The sequence below is a fragment of the Melozone crissalis genome, unplaced genomic scaffold (assembly GCF_028551555.1).
Source record: "Melozone crissalis strain CALT ecotype California unplaced genomic scaffold, PUWL_Pcris_2 ptg000042l_1, whole genome shotgun sequence".
Classification (NCBI taxonomy): domain Eukaryota; kingdom Metazoa; phylum Chordata; class Aves; order Passeriformes; family Passerellidae; genus Melozone; species Melozone crissalis.
Window position 1 is genome coordinate 56,059,306 of NW_026535820.1, and position 12,325 is coordinate 56,071,630.

The window sequence follows — 12,325 nt, forward strand, 5'->3', positions numbered from 1 at the left end:
ACAAATTATATTCCAAGTGCAGTACATCCCCAAACCATCTCATTCCAGGAGCCTTTGTGGCTGACATAACTGATGGGTAGATAGATAACCAAGCACAGGGCAGCACATGGGATTAGGATCTTGGCTTGGAGAGTGTAGAGACCTGTTTGGGATCCTGCCATGGAGTAGGGTTGAGTTATGATTTGAAAAGGTATAGGTAGGAATAAGGGACACAAGAGGCTCCTAGAGCTGAGCACAACTTTACAAAGGCTGGTCACAAGCATTGGGCTGCATTACTCATGTTGGAGAGGTTCAGCATGTACAGCTAGGGCAGCTGTGGCTCACATCTGGCCACCCAGAAGCTCTGACATATGGCCTCCATCCTACACACCCACATTCTGCAGCTCAAACAAATTCCTGAGCAGCCAAAGGATCCCTGGTGCACAGATGACCAACACCTCAGAGCGGCCAAGAGCTAGCAGCAAGGGAGAGTCTCTTGTTTTCTTCTTGTGCAGCAAAACTCTCACCTGCTATCCCAGCAACAGAGAGCAAGTCTGAGAAGACCTGCTCACACAGGGAGGTTTACCCCAGCTGAACGTGAACCAGCAAGCACACAAAAGGAGATAGAGCACATTAAATACACTGCTCTTTCAGCCCATTTCTACTACACCCTGGTTTGGAGAGGGGAAAAAAGAAAAGAGGAAAGAGAGAAGGCCAAGGTGTTCATCACAGCTTTGACTGCCACTCCCCAAATCAGGTTTCAAATGATTCTGTTTTGGAAACAATTCATCTAAGACATCATCATTGCTGCCTTTTAGGTGACATAAACAATAAAATAGTATCACTATACAGACACAGGAACTTCTTTTTCTCCTCATGCCAGCAGCTCTTCAACTTCATCCAACCCCCATGATTCCCATGAGACATCAGAAAAGCCATACCTTGACGAGAAGCTAACAAAATTCCATCCAGCAGCAGCATTCATGAAAGAGTCCACTTGCTTAGCTCAGTTTCACTGCAATCACACAACAAAACCATGACTAAAACCCAAATTCCTGCCACCAAGCTTCTTGGTCTGTTATCTGATGAAAGATTCAGCAGATTAAAAACAGACACAGTGCTAGTTCAAGTACTTGTATTTGAAACTGATCCCATAATAGCCAAGATCCTCTTAGCCAAATTCAACAAATTCTTCAGATGTGCCCTTATAGCCTTGGGCACATCTGAAGGAGCCTGCAGGCCCACAACAGCAAACAAGTGAGCTTTTGCTTCCACACAGTACAGAGGCTCCCCCAGAGCATCTGTACCAGAATCTGCAGCAAGAGGTCTCAGCTGACTGAAAAATAGGAATTCAATCTCTAAAGCAACAAACTTCTGGCCCTTGAGATCTTCTGACCCTTCACTGCCCACCTCACACATGAACATTGCAGAACCTCGCTCCCAGCACCAGCTGAACAGCATTTGGCTTCCTATCAGAAACCTGCCTGCCCATTTCTATGGGAATTAAACTGAAAAACCAACATTACATCTTAAACTCAACTCCAGTTTAAGTGGTGGAATGTTTCTCCATAGCAGGAGAAAGGTGCGTTTGTCATACCACAGAGATGGGGAGATGTGTTGTCTAAAGATCTTTCAGGGGTTGGAAGCTCAAGATCTCTGCTGTTCTCTAAATTAAAAAAGGCCTTTACTCCTTCAGCCTAAGAATTGCCTTGGTTTCTTCCTTGAATTCCTGTTTCTAATCAGACCCCATTTTGGCATAGCTAAGCAACAAAACCAGAGTTCATCTTCACTGATCCCAGCACAGCAAAAGAATCCCTTGCTGTCCCAGAAGATCTATGGTATATTCATGCTAGCACACCTGAATTGTAGTACATCTGGCAGCTACTGCAGTCATCTTTCTGAAGGAGCCTTAAAAAGCTTAATAAGGGCTCTGTAGCAAGAACCAGGCTCTGAACACAGCTCAGCTGTGCACAGGTAAGAGCAATATTTTCCAGGGATGTGCAGCCTGAGCAAGAAGGTGGTGGGGTTTTGCTAAAACAAAGATCTGCACATTTCCACACAGATCTCCTTGAAGTGACGGGTATGAGGCACAAGTGAAGTCAAATTCAGGGCCAGAATCTCAGTTCTTGCTGGCAAGATTGCCTGAATTGGAAGTGTCTTTATGCTGTTACTTCTGTTATGTTGAAACATGTTACTCTTTCCATAAAAATCCATTGCTTAAATTTCTCATATACCATCTCCTATGGTCTCCAGTGCAGCTCTAAAATAATCCCAGTGTGGCTGCATTTTGTTATTTTGATGGTGTTCTGCAGCATGAGAAAAGAGAGTAGGGGAAGCAGGAACATCTAAATGATGCTATTGCAACTGAAATCAAGTTTTTGTTCCAAAAGACAAGGGAAGGTAAAGTATCTTATCTTTAGCCTCAGCTCTTATGTAATGGACCATGATGAAGAATCCACCTAGAGCACAAACTCCAATCTCTTTCATGGATCATTCTGAAGTACCCTTCCCAGGACTGACAAATGCTTCAGTGAGACAGATGGGATGGGAGTCTGCTCCCCAGGAGCCCCCACAGGGCTCAGGCAAACACAATGATCAGTGCGCTACAAATACACTCACTGATCAGCTAAAGCTGAAATAAAACAGCTACTACAATGTTTCCACCAAGTCATGCACACTCCAGTCACAGGGACTTCTGTGTCCCAGCAGGCAAAGTCCCAAACTGCCAGACACAAACAGATCTCCCCCCACTCCTTCATCCCAGCACATCCCCAGCTCAGTGTGAAGGTCCACCCACAAAGCCAGCTCTCACCCAGCCTCCTTACAGGGCTCTAACTGCTGAGACCCTCATTTCTGTGCAGCAGTAGCATGGAGCATATGCTACAGGGATCAAGCAGCTGAGAACAGGAAAGCCCTCCCAGACCTCACATATGGATGCAGGACCTTCCTCATGCAGTGCAAGAATGCAGACTGTGGCAGATATGAGGGCAGAAAGTCACACATTTTACCCTGGGAGGGCAAGGGGGAAGTCTTGCTTGAATTGCTCTGTCAGCCTTACAGATTGCTTCCGTTTCCCCTCAACACCCACACCGCCAGGAGGCCTCAAAAACAAGTACTCTGGCCTAGCATTGGCTGGATAATGTGGAGCCATTTAAAAATAAAATTGTAAAAAATATATATTATGAAGCAATCCTTTGCAGTCTAACGCCCACAGCATTAACTTCCTGCTGCCTGCTCTCTTCCCTTGCTGCTCAGCCCAGTCTCCCCTTGGAGGCAGAGACTCTCTCTGGTGCTTCAGCACTGCCCTGACCCAGGAAGGAATGCTGTTCATATCACGAGAGCTACATGCAAGCCCAGCTTCACTCTTGCCTCTCTAGTGCAAACACATTATGAGTTGGCCTTAAAATGAATCTGAACTCAAGCACACAGATGTCTACAACAATCTCCCCAACAGAGTACAAAATAAATAAAAGAAATACAGAATGGACAAAACAGGTAAGGAGAAAAAGAAAAAAAAAAATGGAAAGAAAGTCAGAAGTAAAGCTGCTTTTGTTCTGCCCTTAGCACAAAGTGAGATGCAAGATGTTTGCATAGAAAGATCCCAGCATTGAGGACTTAAAAACCTACTCCTCCCTCTGTTTCTCTCATGAGAATCCTCTGTTTCTCACCCATGTACCTCCTCCCAGAAACTCTTCAAGTATTTCCCCAGCCAGTGAGACTGAACAAGAACACCACATTCAGCAAGTGAGCCCCCCCCACCAGACATCAGCCATGGAGCCTGAAAGGATCAGAGAGGAGATGTTTGTTTCAGCCAAGAGACTCATTGCTAGGAGGGATTCAAGCAGCTCTTGTTGGAGGAGAGAGGGGGAACCCCGACCAAAGAGATCAGTCAGAGAAGAGGCTCCGGAAGGGAAGAGCCTGGGGCTCAAGGTGATTTCTGCCAGCGGGCTATTTTGTTGATAAGGATTACACAGCTACTCAGTCTGCCAGACATGAGCCTGCAAATGGTAAAGCATTCCCTGTTGGCCCTGTGATAATACCTATACCATCTAGTTATACAATAAGCCTCAGGTTGTTTTCCTAAACCAGGCAGTTGCTGGCAAAGCTAAAATATAAGCTACTGTTGTCTCACACTGCAGTAAGGCAGCCTCACAGAATTTCCCTCTCCCGGCTGATACTTTCTTCTATACAGCTGCACAGACGATACTGATGCCATCAATGCAAGATCAGGGCACTCCCAGTCCAAGCAGGGAACAACTTAAAAGAGGTTCAAACTCCAACCACTTTGATCAGGGGAGTGGCTCCACCAGAGCCAAAATAAATGTTTGCTGATAATCCCATGCCCTGTTTGCTTGTGTGGCTCCCATTTTATTAGCCTTCCTATGGTAAATTTTACAGCTGGGGTTAGCAGAGTGATAAAATGCACAGATTATATTCTTCACTGTTGCTAGTCTGCTTCTCCCCAATTTATATGCAGCTTTACCTTGAAAAAACAAACACTTTGATCCAGGATGCTCTCTTGCCCCTTGCAAACCTTCACCTCCTTCTACTACCCGACAGTCATCAGTTTGGAGAACAACAGCCTGCTCCAGGGTGGGAGGAGAGCAAGTCACAATCAGATTTCCCTACTGAATGCTCTTTACAAGAGCACTCAAATCAGAGATCCTCCTCAATCACTGCACCACTGACAGTGATTTTCCCCTCCCTCCCCGCAATGTTCTGCCTGGGCTCCAACAGGACCCCTCAGATGTTGAAGTACAAATAAATGTAGGATCCAGACCACAGAAACTTATTGGCATCCTATGATTTGATTTCTCACACCGTCATCACTGAAGTAGAAACTTCAGTGTCTATGCAGTAAGTTTTGCCCCAAACAGAATACCGTAACTTTCATCTCCTCATTCTTGATTTATTCAAGTTATGCCCCAGCTATTTCTCATTCTGAAAGCCAACAGAGAAGCCGGTAGAAGAAAGGGACTTGCTTTGCCTTTATTTTTCCAAATTCAAACTCCTCAGATTGAAAACTGTACTAATCCACATAATTTAGCTGGAGATACCTTTGTTCTATCTATATAAAAATCAAAGATGAACCAATTTATTAAACTGTGACACAACAAAAGCTGAAGAAGCTGTCAGCAGCTCTGTAGTCCCAACATGGAATTCCTATTGCTTTGTAGCAGACTAAGAAATTACTGTTCAGCCTTTAATGTTGAATTTTATGAATGGAAAATGGTTTTGCCCCAGAGCTTGTATTTATTATTCATAGCTTGGTCTGCTCCCTAAAAACAGGAAAGCAACATCAAATTCAAGGCCTCCCTGGATTCCTAGGGAACTACAGACCAATCCAGATCAGGAACACACAATATTTTTCCATTCCTAAGTCTTTTGTCAGCATCTCCATGGGTAAACAGATAACAAGAAGCATTAGAGTTCAGAAGAACATTGGTACCTTGTGGATGATGAATACAAACAAACAGGCCTAGAGCCACTACTGCAATGAGCTTTGGTACAGCAATTGCAGAAGGTGGGAAGCAAATAGTACTGCAGGATTCCTTCACCTCCAAGTCACTGCTGCTTGCTCACACAAGTGAGGGCTGTCTACAGCAATTCTTCTATAGTGCTGTCTATAATAGCAAACTGCTCCCACTGGCCAACAACAACAAAAAAAAGAACAATATAAACAAAAACCTCAAGTACAGCCAAGCTAAGAAACATACTCAAGGAGACTCTTGGGTATCTCTGGATTTAACCACATCAGAGTATTCTATAGGGGGAAAACAAATTTTTAAAGTCTTAGTCCAACTGTGATAACAATTCAGGGAAATTTTTCTATGTTGACTTGACTGAAATAAACTGTCTGTGCAGACCTTCATATAACTGATATCAGCCTCAGTATTGAGAGGTAGTTTCTCTGCTAATTTTCTGGGGTTTACTTTCCCCTTGGGATGAAACCTCAAACACAGGTGAGACTGAGACTGAGCTAACAGACAAGTACTAAATTTTGAAGATTTTCTGCTTGAAGTCAGGGGATGCAGCCAGATCAAGCAAAGTACTTTTGTCTGGAAAGACCAGTGGCTAAAGAATGGATTAAATGGAGGAACCTTCCAGACACAGACTGGGACCACACAGCAGAGAAGACTGGTACAGTAAAAACTCACCACAAGCTATTTGAAAGAAAGTCCAAAACTATAAAGTTGTACCTTTACAATATGGGCACTTCAGCAGCAAAATTGGCTGAAGGAATTCCTGTTTGTGTCAAGACACTGGACTTGCACTGTAGTCTTATTTACTTATTTTAGGCTCAAAAAATTCTCTGGCCTAGCTCATACCACAAAACCTTCAGCTGGGCCAAAGGATTGAGGTGCCAGGGTACAGCACTGCTCACATCAAAACCACTGCTCAGGCTTCTGCATTGCCCCACTGCAGTCCTGCTCAGGAGGCACTATGACACTACCACAGCAATTTCAAGATGTTCCTGCCTCCTCTCCTTCTTCAATAGTTACTACACCAACAGGAAACACCACAGAATGAGATGAAAAAGAGGAGGATGGGGAACACTGTGAAATCAGATATAAATCCAAAGAACTTTCCAAAGTGGTACATCAGAGGGAAGATTAGAAAGCCAGTCTGCCGTATTGCATAAGTGATTACATTTTGTACCATCTAGAGAAAAAAAAAGCCCAACATCCATGCTGTTAGTGGAATGTCTGCAAAGTTAAATTGTTTCCTTAGAGAGGGAAAAGCTGCCTATACCTATAAGGTCCTGTACATCTCTAAGTGCTCTTGAGACCACGTTGAAGCAGCTAATGTGCCTCAGGAAGCGCACACTGCTGATGAAGGCCTGCCCCAGCTGCACTGGGAGCCATCACAAACAGCATCCACAGCGAGCAGAGCAGCGAGGTCCCTGGAGCTGTGCTCATGCCTCTGCCTCCTCAGCTGTGCACTCCCTTTCCTTCCCTTGCCCCCACACGAGGTTCATTCTGCTCTGCTGCAAACCTGCTCACAAACTACACCAGCAGAAAGCTGCTTCGCCTCTGCCTTGGCTTTCTTCTTGGACTGGCTCTGCAAGGGTCACATAAGTTCTGTAGCCACGAGTGGGGAAAAAAGGTGGGAGGTTAAGGGATGGCTAAACTGCTGTGCGACTGCTGCTCACATGCAGGGCAGTCCTGAATCCTACTCAGCTTCATGGAAACTCAAGTGCAACAGTACAAATAATTTTGTGAATCCAGTCCTCTAGGGAAACCAAGGTGCCCTCCAAAGCTGAGACCTTGTTCTACTGGCATCCCTAAGGGCAGCTTTTTCCACAATACCCCAAGCTACAGCTCCTCAGTCCCAGGCAAGTCCTAGCTCTCCAGCTGATCCCCTCCCCACCTCGAGGAGGAGCCAAGATGTCACCCTCATGTCATCTTGGCCCAGGAGATATTTGCAGCAGGACCCAGTGCAGGCCCAGCAGGGCTGCCTGCCTACATCCCTGCTGCCTTGTGCAGCAGCCCAGGTCCTGTGCTAATCAGAGGCCAAGAGGATGGGACAAGGGCTACCCCCTTAAACCAGGAAAATCTGGTTCTGTTCTAAGGAGAAATCTTTACAAGAGTGCCATAGAAAAGGTAATTTCATTTCAAAGTACCTTCTTTTTTTTAATTAGCATGAAATTTAAATATCAGCATTTGGACAATAGATCTGACCTTACCAAAGAGAATCTCTCCTGTCATCCCCATCCCACTGTGAGTCAAAACATTTTATGTTCTGAGGTCCCCCATCCCTGAGGAAGGAGGTGAGATCAGAGCTTCTTTTCATCCAATGCAACAAAAAACCTCCAAACAAACAAGAAAACAAACAAAAAGATGTAGGTGCTTGCATGAAGTGGAAAAATCCTGTTTGGGCCAGCCCATGCACACCAAAGTCCGTTCAGGGCTGCTGCACTGACCAGGCCGAAAGCTGCAGCTGATTTTCCCCTTGCAGCCCTCAGCGTCCATCGCTTGGCGAGAAATCCGTGCGTGGGGCTCCAGGGCTGCCGCTGGTAGCGAGTAGGTGGGACACGTCAGTGGGAAGTGGGACACCCCTCCCTGCCCGGGCCAGCCAGGAGGTGGCACTCTTAAACTGCTGAGCCTTCCCACTACACTGGATTTTTGTCGGGTTTTTTCCTCCACTCCTACCTCCTCCCAGTAATCTATTTTCCTGCCTTGAGGATGGCGATACACCATAGCAAAGACTCGGCTAAAAGAAAAAAAACCAGCTCGTTAAGCAGACGAAGGCGCTGTGATTTCACGATTGTTCCCCTCTCGCATAAAGGGCTGCCCGGCTGAGAGGAAGAGGTTTACTCGGTGTAAGGTGATGTTATACAACTTTCTCCCTCTAGCAAGTGCCGGAACTGTTCTGATTTAACCCTCTGACACCTTGACCCAGCCCATTCAAAGTCCCTTTTTAAATTTCTTTTAAGCGGCCTACACCCTTAACGCCCAGCAATGCAGAACACCTACCGAGCCCTGACCCAGCAGGCAAACAACAAAAGCGCTTTATCTCGAGGGACGCGTTATCGCCGGCTCCCGCTCCCTGAGCAAACAGCAGCGCTGGCCGGGGACAGCCCGGCTCCTCTGCCCGCTGCCCGGGCTGCTGGACACTGGGACAGCACTGACCTACCCCCTCGGCAGTGTGTACCACCATTTGCTCGGCTGGGGGGACAGTCTTTCCTCATAGGACTCAGCAAGTCCCTAATCCCCGGGGAGGAGGCAGCAGTGCCGCAAGGTTTTCCAGAACGCACGTCGGCGCTTTCATGTCCCAGCAAGGCCCCGCGGGAGCATGGCTTGTTCACTGAAGGGAGGTGACTGAACAAGCTGCTGCAGTTCACAGCAGTGCTTTGACTCTCTGTGAATCTGTAATAAAGCTCCAAGTGGGCAAAACATTGTCAAAACGTCACGAAATTGTCTTCACTCACACTTTGATAAAGCAGACACCAACTTTCTTCATAGACACCCCTCCCCATCAGCAACATTCACTACAGTGCAAAGCCCCATCATGCAGGAATTATTAATATTTCTGCAACTTTTTCATCATCCGTTTTTAAGAGAAAGATGAGAATGAGAACATATATGCTGGATTTTTACTTCTCAAACTTGTTTAGCAGCCGTGGAAGCAACAGGTGGGAAGTAACTAGCCAGCCGTGACCCGCTGGCTCTCCCTGAGCTACATCTGGCCGTGGTTGGATGGAAATCAGTGGTCGGAGGCTCAGCATGGGAACTGCTCACCTACACCATTTCTACTTTCAGGGCTTCAGAGAGTTCACAAATGAGTGCTGCTCCCTTGAGTAAGGAGGTCCTCAACTGCTCTGCCTGCCTTTTTCAAGTAACAGCCCAGATGAGTCATAGCAAAGATTGCAGTGCCTGTGTCTTTTTTTAGTGAGTTAAAAGTTCTCATGGCCACTTTTTTCTTCCCTGAAACTTGGCCCTTTTCTACCCCAACTGCAGAAACTACCAGCAAATAGGGCTTTGTGAGCCAGGTACTCTGGGACAGCAGTGCCTAGACAGGTCACAGGTTCTTCTCACCACATGAGTACCATACACCTCACCTTTCCTGGACATCACACGTCACACACAGATGGAAGAGCCAACCTGTGTATGTGCAGACAGCTCAACACTTCCCAGAAACACTGCCTTTTTTGTAGGCAGTCAGACAAGCCTGTGTCCACCCTGCTTTCCACTAAGGCCATCAGAATGGTACCACCAGCTCAGCATCTGAGCTGGTGGTAACAGAGAAAATAATTTTCCAGGAGCTCCTGGGATTCATTATAGAAACTACCCACAAGCACTGATTTTTCTGGAAACCAAGCCAATTGCCAGCTTTCCTGAGGGCCTGGCAACCTCTCCTCTCCCACTCAGAGAGCTCACACCTGGCCTCCTGATACAGAAAAGACCATCATGAAACACAGATGGGGCTGTAGTGCCTCAGCTGCAAGAGCACTGCCAGGACACCATTTAAGAGTAGCCCACTGCCTGCTTTGAAGGGCTCTCTAAACAGGTGACAAGGACTGAGCCAGAAGCCTTAGAAATTGCCCCACTGGGACCTTACTTGTCAGAGCAAATCTAGTGTCATACACCAACACAGTCCAAGTGCCTTGCAAATAGAAAGTTTCCAGTTAGACAATCATCTTGATTTTTATCAAAGCCACTTTTCTAGGACTTTACCACATGAGGAGATATTTATCACTGAAGTGTTAATGGCTTAAGTATAATTTGTGTCCATAGTAAGAGATGATTTCAGCCTACATTGACAAGACAGAGTTGTCTCAGAACTAGAGCAGCACTAACCCCAGCACAGTACAATTGTTACCCCTTCTGAACTCTGCAGCCAGCCAAAAATGCAGGGAGTGGTAAGTTTCCATTACAAGCAGATTTGGTAGCTGAATGGGGTGTTCCCTCCATTCCTTGCAAGAATGCACAAATTCCTTTTTTCTCACCCCCCAAGGATGACACAGGAGAGATCAAACAAGCGATGTATTTGCTCATATTCTCATGTCACCTTTTGAAATTCATTTAAACTCTGTTTAAAAGCCTCTTCAGACTTTGACAATGGCCCTGGCTGTTCCTGCTGCAGGACTCAAGGACACTGCCAGTTGTGGGCCACTAACCCTTTCTGTGCCAGAAATTACTGCCCTGCAGAGCGGATAACTGAGCACAGCAAATATTGCTGCCAAGCCACCTCCAGTAGCAGGCTGGTGTGCTAACAAGCCTGATAATAATACCAGGCCTTAAAAGACCTGCTCAGCTCCTGCAGCAGATAGACAGCTCCTTCGTTAACAGCTGCCAACACAAGAGTCACCAGATTTTGTTCCTCTGAGAATCACGCTCAGATCACTGGCCCTTATATCCTCATAACCCTTGTTTGCAGCTGAGCTTCTCCCTCAGGCCAGCACAACCATCCCTGCCATCCCACAGCAAGCTGATGCTACTGAGGAAAATATATATATATATATATAAGGAAGAGAAAAAGAAGGAAAAGACAGAAACAGGCAAAAGGGAGCAGGGAGGAAGAAAAAAGAGGGGAAAAGACGTCAGAGGAGATGAAGAATACTGTGTTTGTGTCTCCTTAGGCAGCTCACTTCATAATCAGGAAGGAGGAACAGAGGAAAGGGGAGAGTTGGAAAGTGTGTTCAGTAGCAATTAGCCATTAGGATACACTCCCTCAATCATTACAAGAACACCGTTTTTCTTTCCTCAGTCCTTTCACACTTGAAAAGCCAATAGCCAGCTGAAGCCCCCGATGCCCATCATTTGTGAGGGAGGAGTTCCAGTATTTCTACCTTCAGGTAGCATTAGGGATCTTAACTCTTTCCTACTTCTGCCACTAAAGGGGAGCAGTGTGTGCAGATTCTCCTTCCACCACCAGTTTCAGTGAAGTTTGCAGTTTGAGTTCTGTTTGCAGTTTGACCTCAGTCTATTCATGTCTGCAGCAGCCCTTGCTGAAATCGATATAAAAGATCCCCAATTAAGGTGGGAATTAAATTCCTTCTCTTTCCAAGCAGCCTTGAAGTATTTCTTTCTGTTCTTTAACACTGCTGCATCCTTCATGAAAGGAGAGGCCTGAAATGGCCCCTTCTACTTCTATTCCATTTCAAAGTGAAAATAGAGGAGGATGAGCCTGATCTGAAAATTATACTCCAACCTGTGTTGCCCCAAATAAGGCCAAGAGATGTTTTCAAGAGGTTTAATTCTGCCTTCTTTTGTTGGGATTTTAAGGCTGCTCTCAAAAGTATTATTATTAAATTGGGTTTCTGGTTTTTTACAGGGTAGACACTTGTGGCTTGAGAAATACTTGATCTTTTCCCATGAAAGGGAGAAATTAGGTGTGCTTCCTTCAAGGGGATGGGATTTCCCCCCTTGCCACCCCAACTCTAGGAATACAAAATAAACATGGCCTTATCTGGTCTGGCAGAGATCAAGATGTTTTCAAGGCTGAGTATCACATGCTCTCATGACTTTTGTGAAAAAGAAGAGTACTGAATGCTTAGGAAAGCAATGATTCTAAATACTCCTAAACACTTGGACACTAAAAGTACTAACTGCATTAGTTTCTACATCACCATGATGCTTTTTAAGCTGGTCAAAAGCTCTGTGTTAAGATATAATAAGAAGAACTTGTTTACTGCATTCTAACAAAAGGGAACTCCCTCTTTTTTTTCTATGTTACAGAACATTAAAAAAAAAAAAAAATCACGCTTGCTCTCACACTGCACTAACAGCTGACTCAGAAGACCCTGAACTATTTTGCCTGTTGTCTGGGCTCAGTAAAGGAAAAAGCAAACAGCTACATTATGGAAAGTCTGTTAAATACCCAGGTCATTGTCATTTTAAGT